This window comes from Plecotus auritus (genome assembly GCF_963455305.1).
Source record: "Plecotus auritus genome assembly, chromosome: 7".
Lineage (NCBI taxonomy): Eukaryota > Metazoa > Chordata > Mammalia > Chiroptera > Vespertilionidae > Plecotus > Plecotus auritus.
In genome coordinates, this window is record NC_137774.1 from 125747820 (window position 1) to 125760878 (window position 13059).

General features: G+C 41.0%; 1 protein-coding gene across 5 annotated transcripts in view; it reads left to right on the forward strand.

Annotated features, from left to right (window-relative positions):
• Positions 1-12129, forward strand: part of CETN3 (centrin 3) — a gene marked incomplete at its 5' end in the record, with an annotated part of 246600 nt that extends 234471 nt beyond the window's left edge. For 4 of the 5 annotated variants that reach the window (XR_013961302.1, XR_013961303.1, XR_013961304.1 and 1 more), the window contains one exon: positions 10697-12129. The remainder of the gene's footprint in view (positions 1-10696) is intronic. The other variant, XM_080681937.1, reaches the window with a different exon arrangement.
• Between the last annotated feature and the right edge of the window lie 930 nt (positions 12130-13059).

Below are 13059 nucleotides of genomic sequence, written 5' to 3' on the forward strand. Positions count from 1 at the left end.
GGATAGGTCATGGGGATTCTCTGCACCACAGTTTCTTCTGTTCATTGAGACTGGTGCTCTCAAAGGTCCCTTTTCTGCTCTAATTCCTTGTTTCACTTTGTAAAATTATGCTTCCAAAATTTTTTGATGTTTCCTATTTTATCTTACCTATTTATGACACTTTGCACCCATCTGTGTACTTTTGTCTTTATAAAAATATTTTTTTTTCCTTAAGAGACTCACTTCATGTTTTCCAGCTTTATTGTATAACACTGTATAAGCTTAAGGTATACAATGTATTGATTTGATTGCAAAATGATTACCACCATAATATTAGTTAACAACTAATCATGTCATATAATGACCATTTCTTTTTTGTAGTGAGAACATTTAAGATTTACTCTCTTGGCAACTTTCAAGTATAAAAATAATATTTAAGATTAATGAGTCTAATGGTTGCTGTGACAATATGGGCCTCTCTCATCCTGCATCTTCTACAATCCCTTGGCATAGAACAGTGTAACCCCAATGGTACTTTAGTTTGGTGGCAGTGTAGGGTAATAATAAAGACTTAAAATAATAAAGGCTTATTTCTTCCTTATGGCATATAGCCCCACCGGTCAGCCGAGGAGCTCTGCTCATTCTCACTCAGGGCCCAGACAGAGGGAGGCTCCATCTGTGCTTTCGTGATCCATGATGGGAAAGGCAGTACAGTGGAGATGTGTGAATTGTTCACTGGCTTTCAAATCACTCTCATTCATTGGCCAGAACAAGTCACAAGTTCATCCCTAACTGAAAAGAAGAATGAGGGAATGCAATTCCACATAGTACCAGAAGGTAGAGAGCCAGAAAGATTTGGTGAACAGGACTAGTGATCATCACATCAGCTAAAATCAAGAGGGCAGCAGAAACAGGTGCCTAGGAGATAGGGCAGTTTGGAGGTGTCACCAGAGGATTACCAGCTGCCCTGAGTCTCTTCATAAAATGAACTCACACGGTGAACTCATGACTAACTTGTGTTTCCCTTTCCTATTCACAAACTGCTTCGCACTGTCTTTCTCTGAAGACTATATGAGATCTTGAAGACTACAATCTAGTCCTGCTTCTCTGAGATTACTTCTAGAGACTACCTTGATTGGAGTTCTGGGATTTTTAGATCCCTTGGGTTGTATATGACAGTTTGCTGCGTGGCTTTCTCTCCTAGCTGGTTAGGCATAGCCACTGACTCTAGATTTTACTAGTGTAAAAGGGCTACCCTACCCCCAAGTTCTCAAAGGATAACCTCATTATTAAAAGGAGAAGCATCCCCCTTCTTTTAATACGAATGTTTTGCTCCACACAGAACGGGGGAGGACACATCACTTTGGAGGTGGGCTCTAGCCAGTCAACCAAGGGACCTTTTTAGTTAGCCTGTGTCTGATTTCTGGTTGGGTTATGGACAAGTGCCATCCCAGTGTTGCACTTCTTTCTTCCATCTACAGAATGTCTGTTGACCCTCAGGGAACATTTTCTGAACATGTCCTTGTAACATGGTGCCAGGCACTACAGAAAATCTGAGGTAAACTGAGACACTTCCTCATTTAATTTTTTTGAGACTCTTGGAATATAAAAAATAAAGTAATGCCAAGAGAGAATTATAGAAACTGGGAAGTATTAAAAATTGTTAGGTAAACTGTTTCTTTTTAACACTCTTGCCAGTACAGCTATGGAAGTCTAGGTATAATCTTTTTTTTTTTGAGATATCATAAAAAATTTAAATTCGATTCTTGTTTTGAATATGAAGCTTATGCCCCGATTCCCAATATACCCATTATAGGTTCTGAGAGTAGGTGTAAGACATTCTGTCTGCCCTTGAGACACTCAAAATCAATTTGGGAAGTCAGTATTAAAAATATAATACAGAGACTAACACAGGTGGCATATAATAAAGTGCTTACTTGTCAGCAGATACTATATGTATTTTTAAGAGTCCAGAGAATGGAGAGATAACTATGTATATATAGACTAATTAGGAGTCATTTCATAGAAGAGTTAGGATAAAAGACTTTTAGGAACAATAACAACACAACAGAAGAAATATATTGACTTCCTTCTATACATTTACATTAAAATAAAACTGGTTTTACTTTACCAGTTTAGTTTGTTGGTCCATCCTCAGCCAAAAAAGCCCTGGATTTGAGCTCTTCTGAAATCCTCTATAATGTAAGCTGTGTTGCTGTCCCTTTGAAGTTGGCTAATATGTGAACCAACAGCCACTAGGGATGCAGATCTTGAGCGCAAACAATGGACTCTGCTCACTCTTCCCTTTGAATCCAGGAGGGAACTAATAACCTTCTTTCCTGGAATGCAAAACCTAGCAGGAGCTGAGCAGTGTGGTTGGCAGAGTTGATGTAAGCGCGCCTGCTGGAGGGGCTTCAGAAGCTCTGGTGTCTTTGAAGCGAGTCAGGATATCTCATGTGGAGCTATCCCAAGCGTGGTGGGACCAGACCCACAAAACATTCTCCCTATAGCGAGGCTGTGAGCATCTGCTATGGCTTCCCTTTTGGACAGCAGGAGTCTGGGGAGCACACCCCACAGAGTCACCAAGTCTGCAAGAGCAGCGGGAGAACACTTACCACCCATTGAATCCTGCTCCCGCTGCTGCGGTGCTGGCTGGAGGCGGGCTCATCAGACTGAATTTTCTTCCCTTCTAAGAAGATACACACACACACACACACACACACACACACACACACACACACACACATATATATTGTTCTCAAAACTACAGTTAGGATTTCTGTTTGAAAATGAATTCTTAGACTCTGGTTTTAGTTAGAAATTTCCATAGGGAACAATAGAACTATAGTACATTTCTAATTGAAAACTTTGCATTGTTGATGAAGTCTTGAATATAACAAGACTAGGCAACCCAAACATCTGTTACTTCCAATCTTTTCTCCCTCAACTTGCAGCAGACTTGTGGCACTAGTCTTGGAATGTGGGCACTGTCTCTGATCAGTATTTTGGGAGGTTTTGGAATGCACAAGAAAATAATAGATAAAATTCTCTGTTCAGAATTTGTAATGCATTACAAATTGTACTGTGGGTTTCTGAAACAATGAAAAATTGTGGTGGGTTTCAAAGCAGTTTGGAAGAACAGCTCAGTTCTTTGATGCAGGGTATTTAAATTAATGTTAGTCACAACATAAAGCTCAAGTTTAAATTTGTGTCTCCCTCTGATTACCACACATCAAACTACTTGACATGGAGACAAAATTGCATTTCTCTGGGGGGAAATGCAATGCGATTTTGATGATTGTATGCACTGGAAACAAAGGTCCTTGTCAGCCATATTGAGTGTGGTGGCGGGAAGTTTCAGCCGACTTGGCTGTGGACCAGCCATGGTGGCTGAGCAGGGTGGTTGTTGCTATCAGTAGCCTCTGGTGGGGAAGGTGGGGTCTGGGCCTGGTGGAGGCGAGGGCCAAAGCCCTAGCACTTACTGAACTGGGCATGGAATGTACTAGCTGCCTGGGCCATGGCCACTGAGTCAAAGAGAACTGGCAGCTCACTCTGCATAGGTCCAGAAAGCTATAGAAACGCAGCTTAACTTTGGTGTTGGTAAAGGATACACATCCTGGAAAAAAAAATCCCTACATGCTATTATTATTATTATTATATTCTGGCAAAGACTTCTTAAAGTTAATATGACAGTGAGATGCTTACTATTTAATATTTAATAGTAAGTTCTATTACACTATAACCTATCAAGAAGCAGTCCTGCTCAATACATTAAAGGCCACTTTATTTTTTAAAAATTGCTCTTACACAGCTATGCTGGGCAGGCAGACTTCAGCCTGGAGGGGATGAGGTGATGCTTGGAGGAGACTGTGCAGGGGGGAAAGGTCATACCCTCCACCCTCCTGCGTTTGATAGCTGTGTCTATGAAATAACCCCTGGGAGCTGACCTTTAGACCACTTCACAACCAACATTCCCTTTCAGTTAGATCACATTCCACTTGCTAAGACCATTATCTTTCCCCTCCGGACTTTCCCAGGATCTGGACTTGCCCAGAGAGTTCCCCACTGAAAAAGCCTGCCTAGAGTCCTTTAAAACCTCTGACTCTCCATCCCTGGGTGTTGACACCATTTTGGGGTTCAACCCATCTGGTCTCCAGATGACCTAATCCTATCTAATAAAGAGGGAATATGCTAATTGACCCTCATGCTGTCACAAAGATGGCGACACAGCCAATAAGGAAGGAATATGCTAATTGAATGCCACACCCTCAAAGATGGTGGTGCCCACAGCCAATAAGGAGGGAATATGCTAATTGACTGCCATGCCCTCAGCCACAAAATGGCAGCGCCCAGTCCCCTCAGCCCCCCAGTCACCCAGGGCCGGCCTGAGGCACAGGCAAGCCTTGGATGTCAGCTGCCCAGCCTCCCAGGGCCGGCCCAAGGCACAGGCAAGCTTCGGATGGTGGCTGCCCAGCTGCCTAAGGCTGCCCGAGGCTCAGGTAACCAGGGCCGGCCGAGGCTTGTGCTGCTGGCAGTGGCAGTAGCAGAGGTGTGATGGGGGCATCACCTTCCCTTGATTGCCGGGTCGCCTCCTGCCCCTGAGGGCTCCTAGACTGTGAGAAGGGGGCAGGTCAGGCTGAGGGACCCCACTCCAGTGCATGAATTTTCATGCACTGGGCCTCTAGTAAATGTATAATTCTTCACCACTTTCAGCCTCATGCGTACCTCCTTCAGTGACCCTAATAATTCTCAATTATTTTATTTGGATATTAAGTATTATTTTAGAGTACAGAGAAAACATATAGTATACAGACAAATATCAGCCTTACATAAGCCTCTTGTTTGACAGTCTCTACTTTGTAAAAAAATCTATTGGACACAGTCATGTCCATTTATTGAAGTCTTGTCTATGGCTGCTTTCAGGTCAAACAGTACAGTTGAGTGCTTGTGATACACACTGTATGGCTTTTGAAAAATGAACAATATTCTGGCCCTAGAGAAAAAGTTTGCTGACTCCTAAGATATCAATTTTCTTTTCTTTTCCTTTACTGATGGTATCACAGAAAACTAAATCATGAAAATTACCCGCCTGTGACTAACACCCCTCTCTTTTAAAGCAAAACACAAATAAATACAAAAAGACCAACCCCCCCCCCCACAGCAAAACGCCCCCCAAAAACAAAAAGAAATAGGTCCTTACAAAATTTAAGAAGTACTGATGTAAATTAAATTCATAGGATCATGAATGTGTTCATTAAAATATGCTGAAGTTATTGAAAAATTGTATTCTTGTCATTTAGCACATGAGAAAAGAATACTCGGATATGAATCAGAAGACTTCTATGCCTGCCTCAATTTTGCCATTCTCTAACTCAGAAGTTGGTAAACATTTTTGGTGAAGGGTAAGAGAGTAAATACTTTAGGCTGTGTGGGCTTTATTTTATTTCATACAAAACAAGTGCTGGGCTGGATTGGTCTGCAGCCCTGAAGTTTGACCAATCCTGCTCTAACTCAGTGCTCCTGACGAGCCCCAACCTCATGGGCTGCATTTTCAGGAGAGTGAAGTCAACAACATCTCCTAGTTTTAATATTTTTCTATCTTGTTATGTAAATCAGAGCCAATGTTTGTTTACATTTGACTGCATTTTAGATGGGTTATTTTCTTACCACATGGAAAGTAGAGTTATAACAATACAGGTGAAGTGGCATGTGATAAGAAAAAATTTACATTTCTTGGCATATGAATTTTTATTGCTTTGTAATAAAATTATTCCAAACCTGGAAGTGTAACACAACTATTTGATCTCACTTTTAGTTTTTTAAGTTAGAAATTCAAAGTGGGCTTGACAGGACAGTTTTCATTTGGGGTTTTTCATGTGGTTATAGTTAGATGTCAGCCAGGGCCCGGGCCATCTGAAGGCTTGACTAGGCTGGACTTCCAAGACGGCTGGCAGTTGATGCTGGTCATCAGATAGGAATTTAGCTGTGACTGCTGATTAGAGCACTTACACATGTCCTCTTCTCCATGGAGGTCTCAGAATAGTCAAACTTTTTACATGATGCTTGGCTTACCCCACAGTGAGCTTATCCCCAGAGAATGAGATGGAAAGGGCATGACCTTTTCAGACCTAAGCTGGGAAGTCTATACAAGTCACAACTTGCCCAGATTCAAGTGGAGGACAGGTAGGCACTCTGCCCCCACCGTGTGAAGCATGTCAAAGAATTTGAAGCCATATTTTAAAATCACCTAGCTTTAGTGATTTTTAAATTTATAATTCTAACACTGAATTAGTAGAATTTTGTACCAGCTATTCTATAATTAACCAGTTATTAAGGACAAGATATTATAATTAGGATATTCTCAGATCTTAAATGAAGCTCCCTCTCTCTCACACACACACACACACACATACATATACATATACATATACATATACATATACATATACATATACATATACATAATAGAGGAATATGCAAATTGTCCAGGACGCCATCACAGTAACAGTAACGACCGAGCAGCAGGCTGCATGGGGTGACCAGGCTGACAGGGGGGTTAGTGAGGGATGACCAAACGACTGAACAGCAGGCTGCGTGGGGCGATCAAGCTGGCAGGGGGGGTAGTGAGGGGTGACTAGGCCGGCAGGGGGGCAGTTGGGAGTGACCAGGCTGTCGGGGGGCAGTAAGGGGTGACCAGGCCAGCAGGGGGGGTCAGTTTGGGGCAACCAGGCTGGCAGAGGGGGGCAGTTTGGGGCGACCAGGCCAGTAGGGGGGGGCAGTTGGGGGTGATCAGGCTGGCAGGCAGAGGCAGTTAAGGGTGATCAGGCTGGCAGGGAGAGGCAGTTAGGGGTGATCAGGCTGGCGGGGGGGGGGGCAGTTAGGGGCGATCAGGCAGGAAGGCAGGTGAGCAGTTAGAAGCCATCGGTCCTGGATTGTGAGAGGGATGTCCCAGGGATCGGGCCTAAACTGGCAGTAGGACATCTCTTGAGGGGTCCTGGATTGGAGAGGGTGCAGGCTGGGCTGAGGGCCCCCCCACCCCGGTGCATGGATTTTGTGCACCGGGCATACACACATACACACACACACACACACACACTGAGTGGCCAGATTATTATGATCTCTGAATGCATAATAATCTGGCCACTCAGTATACATATATATATATATATATATATATATATATATTTCTACATATTCTTTATTCATAATCTGTCAGAGGATATTTAGGATACACACATGCATGCACACACATAGTCATAGTCACATACACACACATACTAGAATATAATAAAGAGGGAAATCCTGCCATTTGTGGCAATATGGATGAACCTGGAGAACATTAGTCTAAATGAAATAAGCCAGACACAGAAAGACATATATTGCAAAATCTCACTCATATTTGGAGTCCAAAAAAGTAAAACACATAGAGACAGAGCAGAATGATGGCTACTAGGAGCTGGAGGGTGGGGGAAATGGGAAGATTTGGTCAAAGGGTACTAACTTTCAGATATAAGATGAATAAGTTCTGGAGACCTAATATACAGCTTAGTGACTATAGTTAATAATAATGTATTGTATAGTTGAAACTTGCTAAAAGAATAGATCTTAAGTGTTCCCAATACACACAAAAGAAGAAAAAAGGTAACTATGTGAGACAATGGATATTTAATTAGCCTCATTAATCATTTCAAAATGTAATCACTTCACAATGAATATGTATATGAAAACAACATTTTTGTACACCTTAAATATGTGCATTTCTTATCTATATATATAAAAGCCTAAGCAACTGGACAACCTGGTAGTCAGCTATGGTGTACACTGACCACCAGGGGGCAGATGCTCAATGCAGGAGCTGCCTCCTGGTGGTCAGTGCGCTCCCACAGGAGCACCTCTCAGCTGACAGATGAGTGCCAGACGCCAGGCTCACAACTGGCGAGTGCAGCTGTGGCGTCATGAGCCTCTCCCATGGATACTCCCCCTGCACACCAGAGTGCGGCAGGCACAGTGGGGCTGGGACGAGCGGGAGTGGCACAGCACCCAGCCTGGGCTCGGGCTCCTCCCTGGTTGCCTGGTGCTTCATGCACTACTTTGTGCTGTGCGGGATCAACGCAGACAGTGGGCTGGAGCCTGACGAACTGGTGCAGTGGCACAGAGGTCCACTGATCCCCGCAGGTTAGAATGAGGGACCCCACTGGTGCACAAATCTGTGCACCGGGCCTCTAGTTTGTCAATAAGACTGAAAAAAGAAAGATGATGTTAGAGATCAGTTCTTGGAATTGATAAATGATCAATGATATCTCAGATATCCTTTTTTCTTCTTCAGTTTCAATAAGTATGGAAGGGAGTATTGACATTTATGTTGGGTGTAATTTGGAAGCAAATCTAAGGATTGCATACTTTTCACTGAAAGATAGACATTATTAAAACTATTCATTGTCGTACCTTAAGGATCCTTGAGAGACTCCTGTGATTAGGTCTTTTTCCTTTGGGAAAGGAGTGAAAAGGGAAACTCTTTATTTCTATTCTTGCTGCAGTACTTAAAATATGTTTATTGGAAAAGAAATTGATTCCTTTATCATTGAATTCTTAGGATTTTTTTTGTGTGTGTGTATTTTCTTCACTATGTTTACTTCCTCTGTGATCTGAGTTACTGACAAAATGATTTCCTTGTGGCTCTAAAACCTCTTTCTTCATCAGTTTGTAAGTCAGTTTTTAAGTTATATATTACTTCCTCTCTTCCACACCCTGGAGATCATCAAAGTAAGCATCTTTCAAAGATGCAACAAGCAAAGTACAGCTGTAGGATCAGTAACTCCCTGTTAAGTAGCTTTGCCTGCTGTTAAGTTGACTGCTGGAGGTAGATTAATGTCAGTCACTAAAACAACACCTAGGCAAGAATTCAGTCTGCTCTGGAGTTTTTGTGTATTGGGACACTTGTCGATAATGAAATTTTCATACATTTCTAGCACCTCACACAATGCCCTGGGACCTGGTAGGTAACCAATAAATATTTCTTAATATTAATTATCAAACCATATTTTGAAAGCTTTGCTATCATGTGGTAGCTAGAAATGTTACAGAATGGAACAATGCAAGAATTTCCTCATCAACCCTGAATAAAATTTATTAATACTTGAATAAATAACTCTTCAAGCAGGCTGTGACTTTTAGCAAGACTCAGTTGGTTGATATAACTTATATTTTTAAGCCATCAAACTAAGAAGAAATTAAGACTAACGTTTACTTATTAAGATAATTTCCTAATCATTCTTTTAAGAACGTAATGAGTGACAAACTGATGCTGGATATAAATTTATGATTTCCCAAAATAACATTTGATTGGTTTGAGTGATGTCTTACATCAAGTAATCATAGTTAATTTTTGCTTCTGGAGAGATTTGACTTACCAGTCTATCATGCATCAGATGTATTTCAAGAATGATTTTTTTGTCTGTTGATAGAGTTAAAGAATTCCTATGGAATTTCTTGAATCTATAACTTGTATTTTTATTGGGGCAGATGGGACAAGTTCAGAATAGTGGCAAAATGACTACATCTTCATATGAAATACTAGTATACTGCAAACACATAAATAATTATTTGACTTTGAAAAAATATTTTTAGTCATATAAAACAAAGGCAAAGTTAGGATTTTTCTCATATATGAATTTATTTTCTCATATATGAGTTTACTTTTTGGTTACATTTATTTTGGTAATATTTAAGATCTATAATTGAAACTGATATTTTATTTTAACTCTCAAAATAATCAGGTCCAAGAAATTTTAGAGAGTAGATAAAATAGGGATAAAATTGATAAGCTTTACATTTCCAGATTCTTTTTTGAAGGATAAAATTTGAATGATCCCCTGCCCTTTTTTTTTTTTTTTTTTTTTTTTTTTGTGATGAACCTATCACCCTAACAAACCAACAAAGCCTTTTTAAAAAATATATATTTTATTGATTTTTTTACAGAGAGGAAGGGAGAGGGAAAGAGAGTTAGAAACATCGATGAGAGAGAAACATCTATCAGCTGCCTCCTGCACACCCCCTATTGGGGATGTTCCCGCAACCGAGGTACATGCCCTTGACCGGAATCGAACCTGGGGCCCTTCAGTCCCTGGGCTGATGCTCTATCCACTGATCCAAAACAGTTAGGGCCCAACAAAGCCTTAACAACATTAACACCATAATCACAGAAGTCACAATAAAAATTGGGAATAGAGTAATCTTTACTGTCTAGAAACAACTTGGGGAACATAAATGAATGGAGAGTTGAACCTGGGAGAAGTAAGGCGTGTTCCCTGTATTATTCTATTTTAGCACTTGCTGCCAGAGATGATATAAGGAGTCTGGATCTGGCTGTCTCTTGACCCAGATTCCAGTTTTTCTACTGGACCTGGTATTACACAGTTCTTTCTTTTACCCTTGACTTGAGATGTGGCAATTAGCCCACTGCACTGGTTCTCAAACCCTGCCTGCACAGTGGAAGCACCTACTACCCATATAAACTAGTACCCATATCCTGGGCCCTCTTCTAGGGATTCCAACTTAAGTGGCCTATGTGGAATTTTCATAAAGCTCCTCAGATATTTCTAAGGTGAAAATAAGTATAGAGATCCTTACCTGTCTAGTAAAGTTTGGGAGAAGGAAGAGAGCACAATCTGTGAAGATCTGCCTTTGTTCTCATCCTTGATGTTATGTTTTCTCACAGGTCCTTCAGAGCCTCAAAAAACCCAGTGAAGCCAGCCTTAGGTGAGCCCAGTGATGGTGACTCATGCTTTCTGACTCTTTCCCAAATTGCTTTCTGGATTCTCTGTGCCCATAATCTTTCCCCGGAGGGAAACTCAAAAGAGGTCAGAGGAGGACAAGGTATGTCAGTGATACTTGGCACCATGTATTGTGACACATGTTCAGTAAGTGAATTGGGAAGCATTGAAAGGTGTGAACTGGCAAAACAAAATGTATATACAGCAAAATTAATCAAAGCACACGCTTAATTTTAACCAGTACTATCAGAGTTAGCACGCATTGGTACAGGAATTAGAAAGGCTCCAATTAGAGTTCTGGTTCTACCATTATCTGCTGTGTGACTTGCACAATTTATACCTACCCTCTCCGAGCTTGAGTTTCCTTATCCATAACATAGAAACAATATCTGGTATAGTTTCCTTATATTATTGTCATGAGGATTAAATTACAGAAGTTAAATAACATTTTATATTACTAGGTGATATACACATGTTATTACTATGGGTTGAGCTGCTTTAATATACTGGTATATTTATGTGAACACATTTCATGGTTCACTTTTTCAATAAGGGAGTAATTCTGGGGAACAATCATTATAAAACTATAATTAAATCAATGTGTCATAGTCTTCAACTAATTTGCTTGGGTGCCATGTTTATATAAAATGAAGAATGTATCTTTGTAAACCTGATCCTTTAATCTTACATAGTATATAATTGATTGTTGGTTTTGTAAAACAAAGTTCCATATAATTTTCTCATAATTTAGTGGTTTTTATCCCAATAGCTATTGAGCCCATAGTAACCATTACAAAGAAAACCAAAACTGTAAGGACAGACACATTTGTGATTCTGTTAGGTTGTGGAAGAAGTCTTAGTTTTGTTTTAAACTTAAGTAGTAGTTTCTCAGCCAATTTGGGCTTCTATAACAAATTACCACAAACTGGGTGGCTTAAAAACATACATTTACTTCTCACAGTTCTGAAAACTGGGAAGTTTGAGATTGGAGTGTCAGCATGGTTGGGTTCTAGCAACAGCCTTCTCCCAGGTTTGCCAACTTGTGTCCGTATGTAGTGGAAAGTGGGTGAGCTGGCTCTCTGGGAACTAATTCCATTCATGAGGGCTACACCCTGGTGACCTAATTATCTCCTCAAGGGCTACCTCTAACTATCATCACATTGGGGGTTAGATTTCAACATGTTAACTTCGGGAGCACACAACATGCAATGCATAACATGTGGCTATCAGAAACAGAGTGAAAGGTAATGTCCATTACCACCATTTATTGAGCCAGTTCTATGTGCTGAGCCCATGCTAAGTGTTTCCAAACTTCTCACTTAGGCTTCCAAAATTTCTGTCTGAATTAGATCCTATTATTATATCAATTTTATTGCTGAAAAATAAAGCAAAAAAAAAAAAAAAAAAAAGACTGAGGCACATAGCTACTATCGTTTCCCCATTAAACCCAAGTAGTTGAACTCAGATCCCTTGCTTATAACCACTGAACTATACTGTCTTCTATTAATTACCGTTAGAAAGGTTTATTGCCAGGTTGATTTGGTGAAAGGAGCTTGGAAGGGGGGAGTGGAATGGAGGATAGCCTATAGTTTCTTTCAGAAATAGTTACCTTGGCTTAGTGCATGGACCCAGAGTTGAACTATATGGAGGGTTAGGCTCCACAAACTAGCTGAAAAAATTATTCTTACAGAAACTGTGAATGGCTGGTACTCAGTCATCCTGCTCCAGGTGATGGAATGTGACAGCATTGGGACTTTAGTGCACAGGGGCTTTGAAAACATCTGATGACAACATTGTAGGTTCAGACAAGAGCATTCTTACCAACAGTTTCCTCAGCCATGGACTTTGGTTATAGCTCAGGGCACCATACAGGAGAGGAAGAACATGATGATGCCACACTGCAGTAGACTTAACTTGATCATGAGTACAGGCAACATTCTCTTGGGAATTCCAAGAGGACACATGTGAGGCACTTCGTATTATTAAGGAGACATACCCAAGTAAGACAAAGGCAATTTTTGTGGCTGTGACCTCACAATACCTGTGGGCTGAGGTGACCTGCACAACAATAGCAACAAGAATAACAACGCACTGTTGCTCTTCTAAATGTTTTACATACCTTTAACTCAATCTCCAGAGCAGTTCAATGAACTAGCAGGGGTCCTCAAACTTTTTAAACAGGGGGCCAGTTCACTGTCCCTCAGACCATTGGAGGGCCGGACTATAGTTTAAAACAAAAACTATGAACAAATTCCTGTGCACACTGCCGGCCCGGGACGAGTCGGCTGCTAAGCAGGACAGGCAGTGG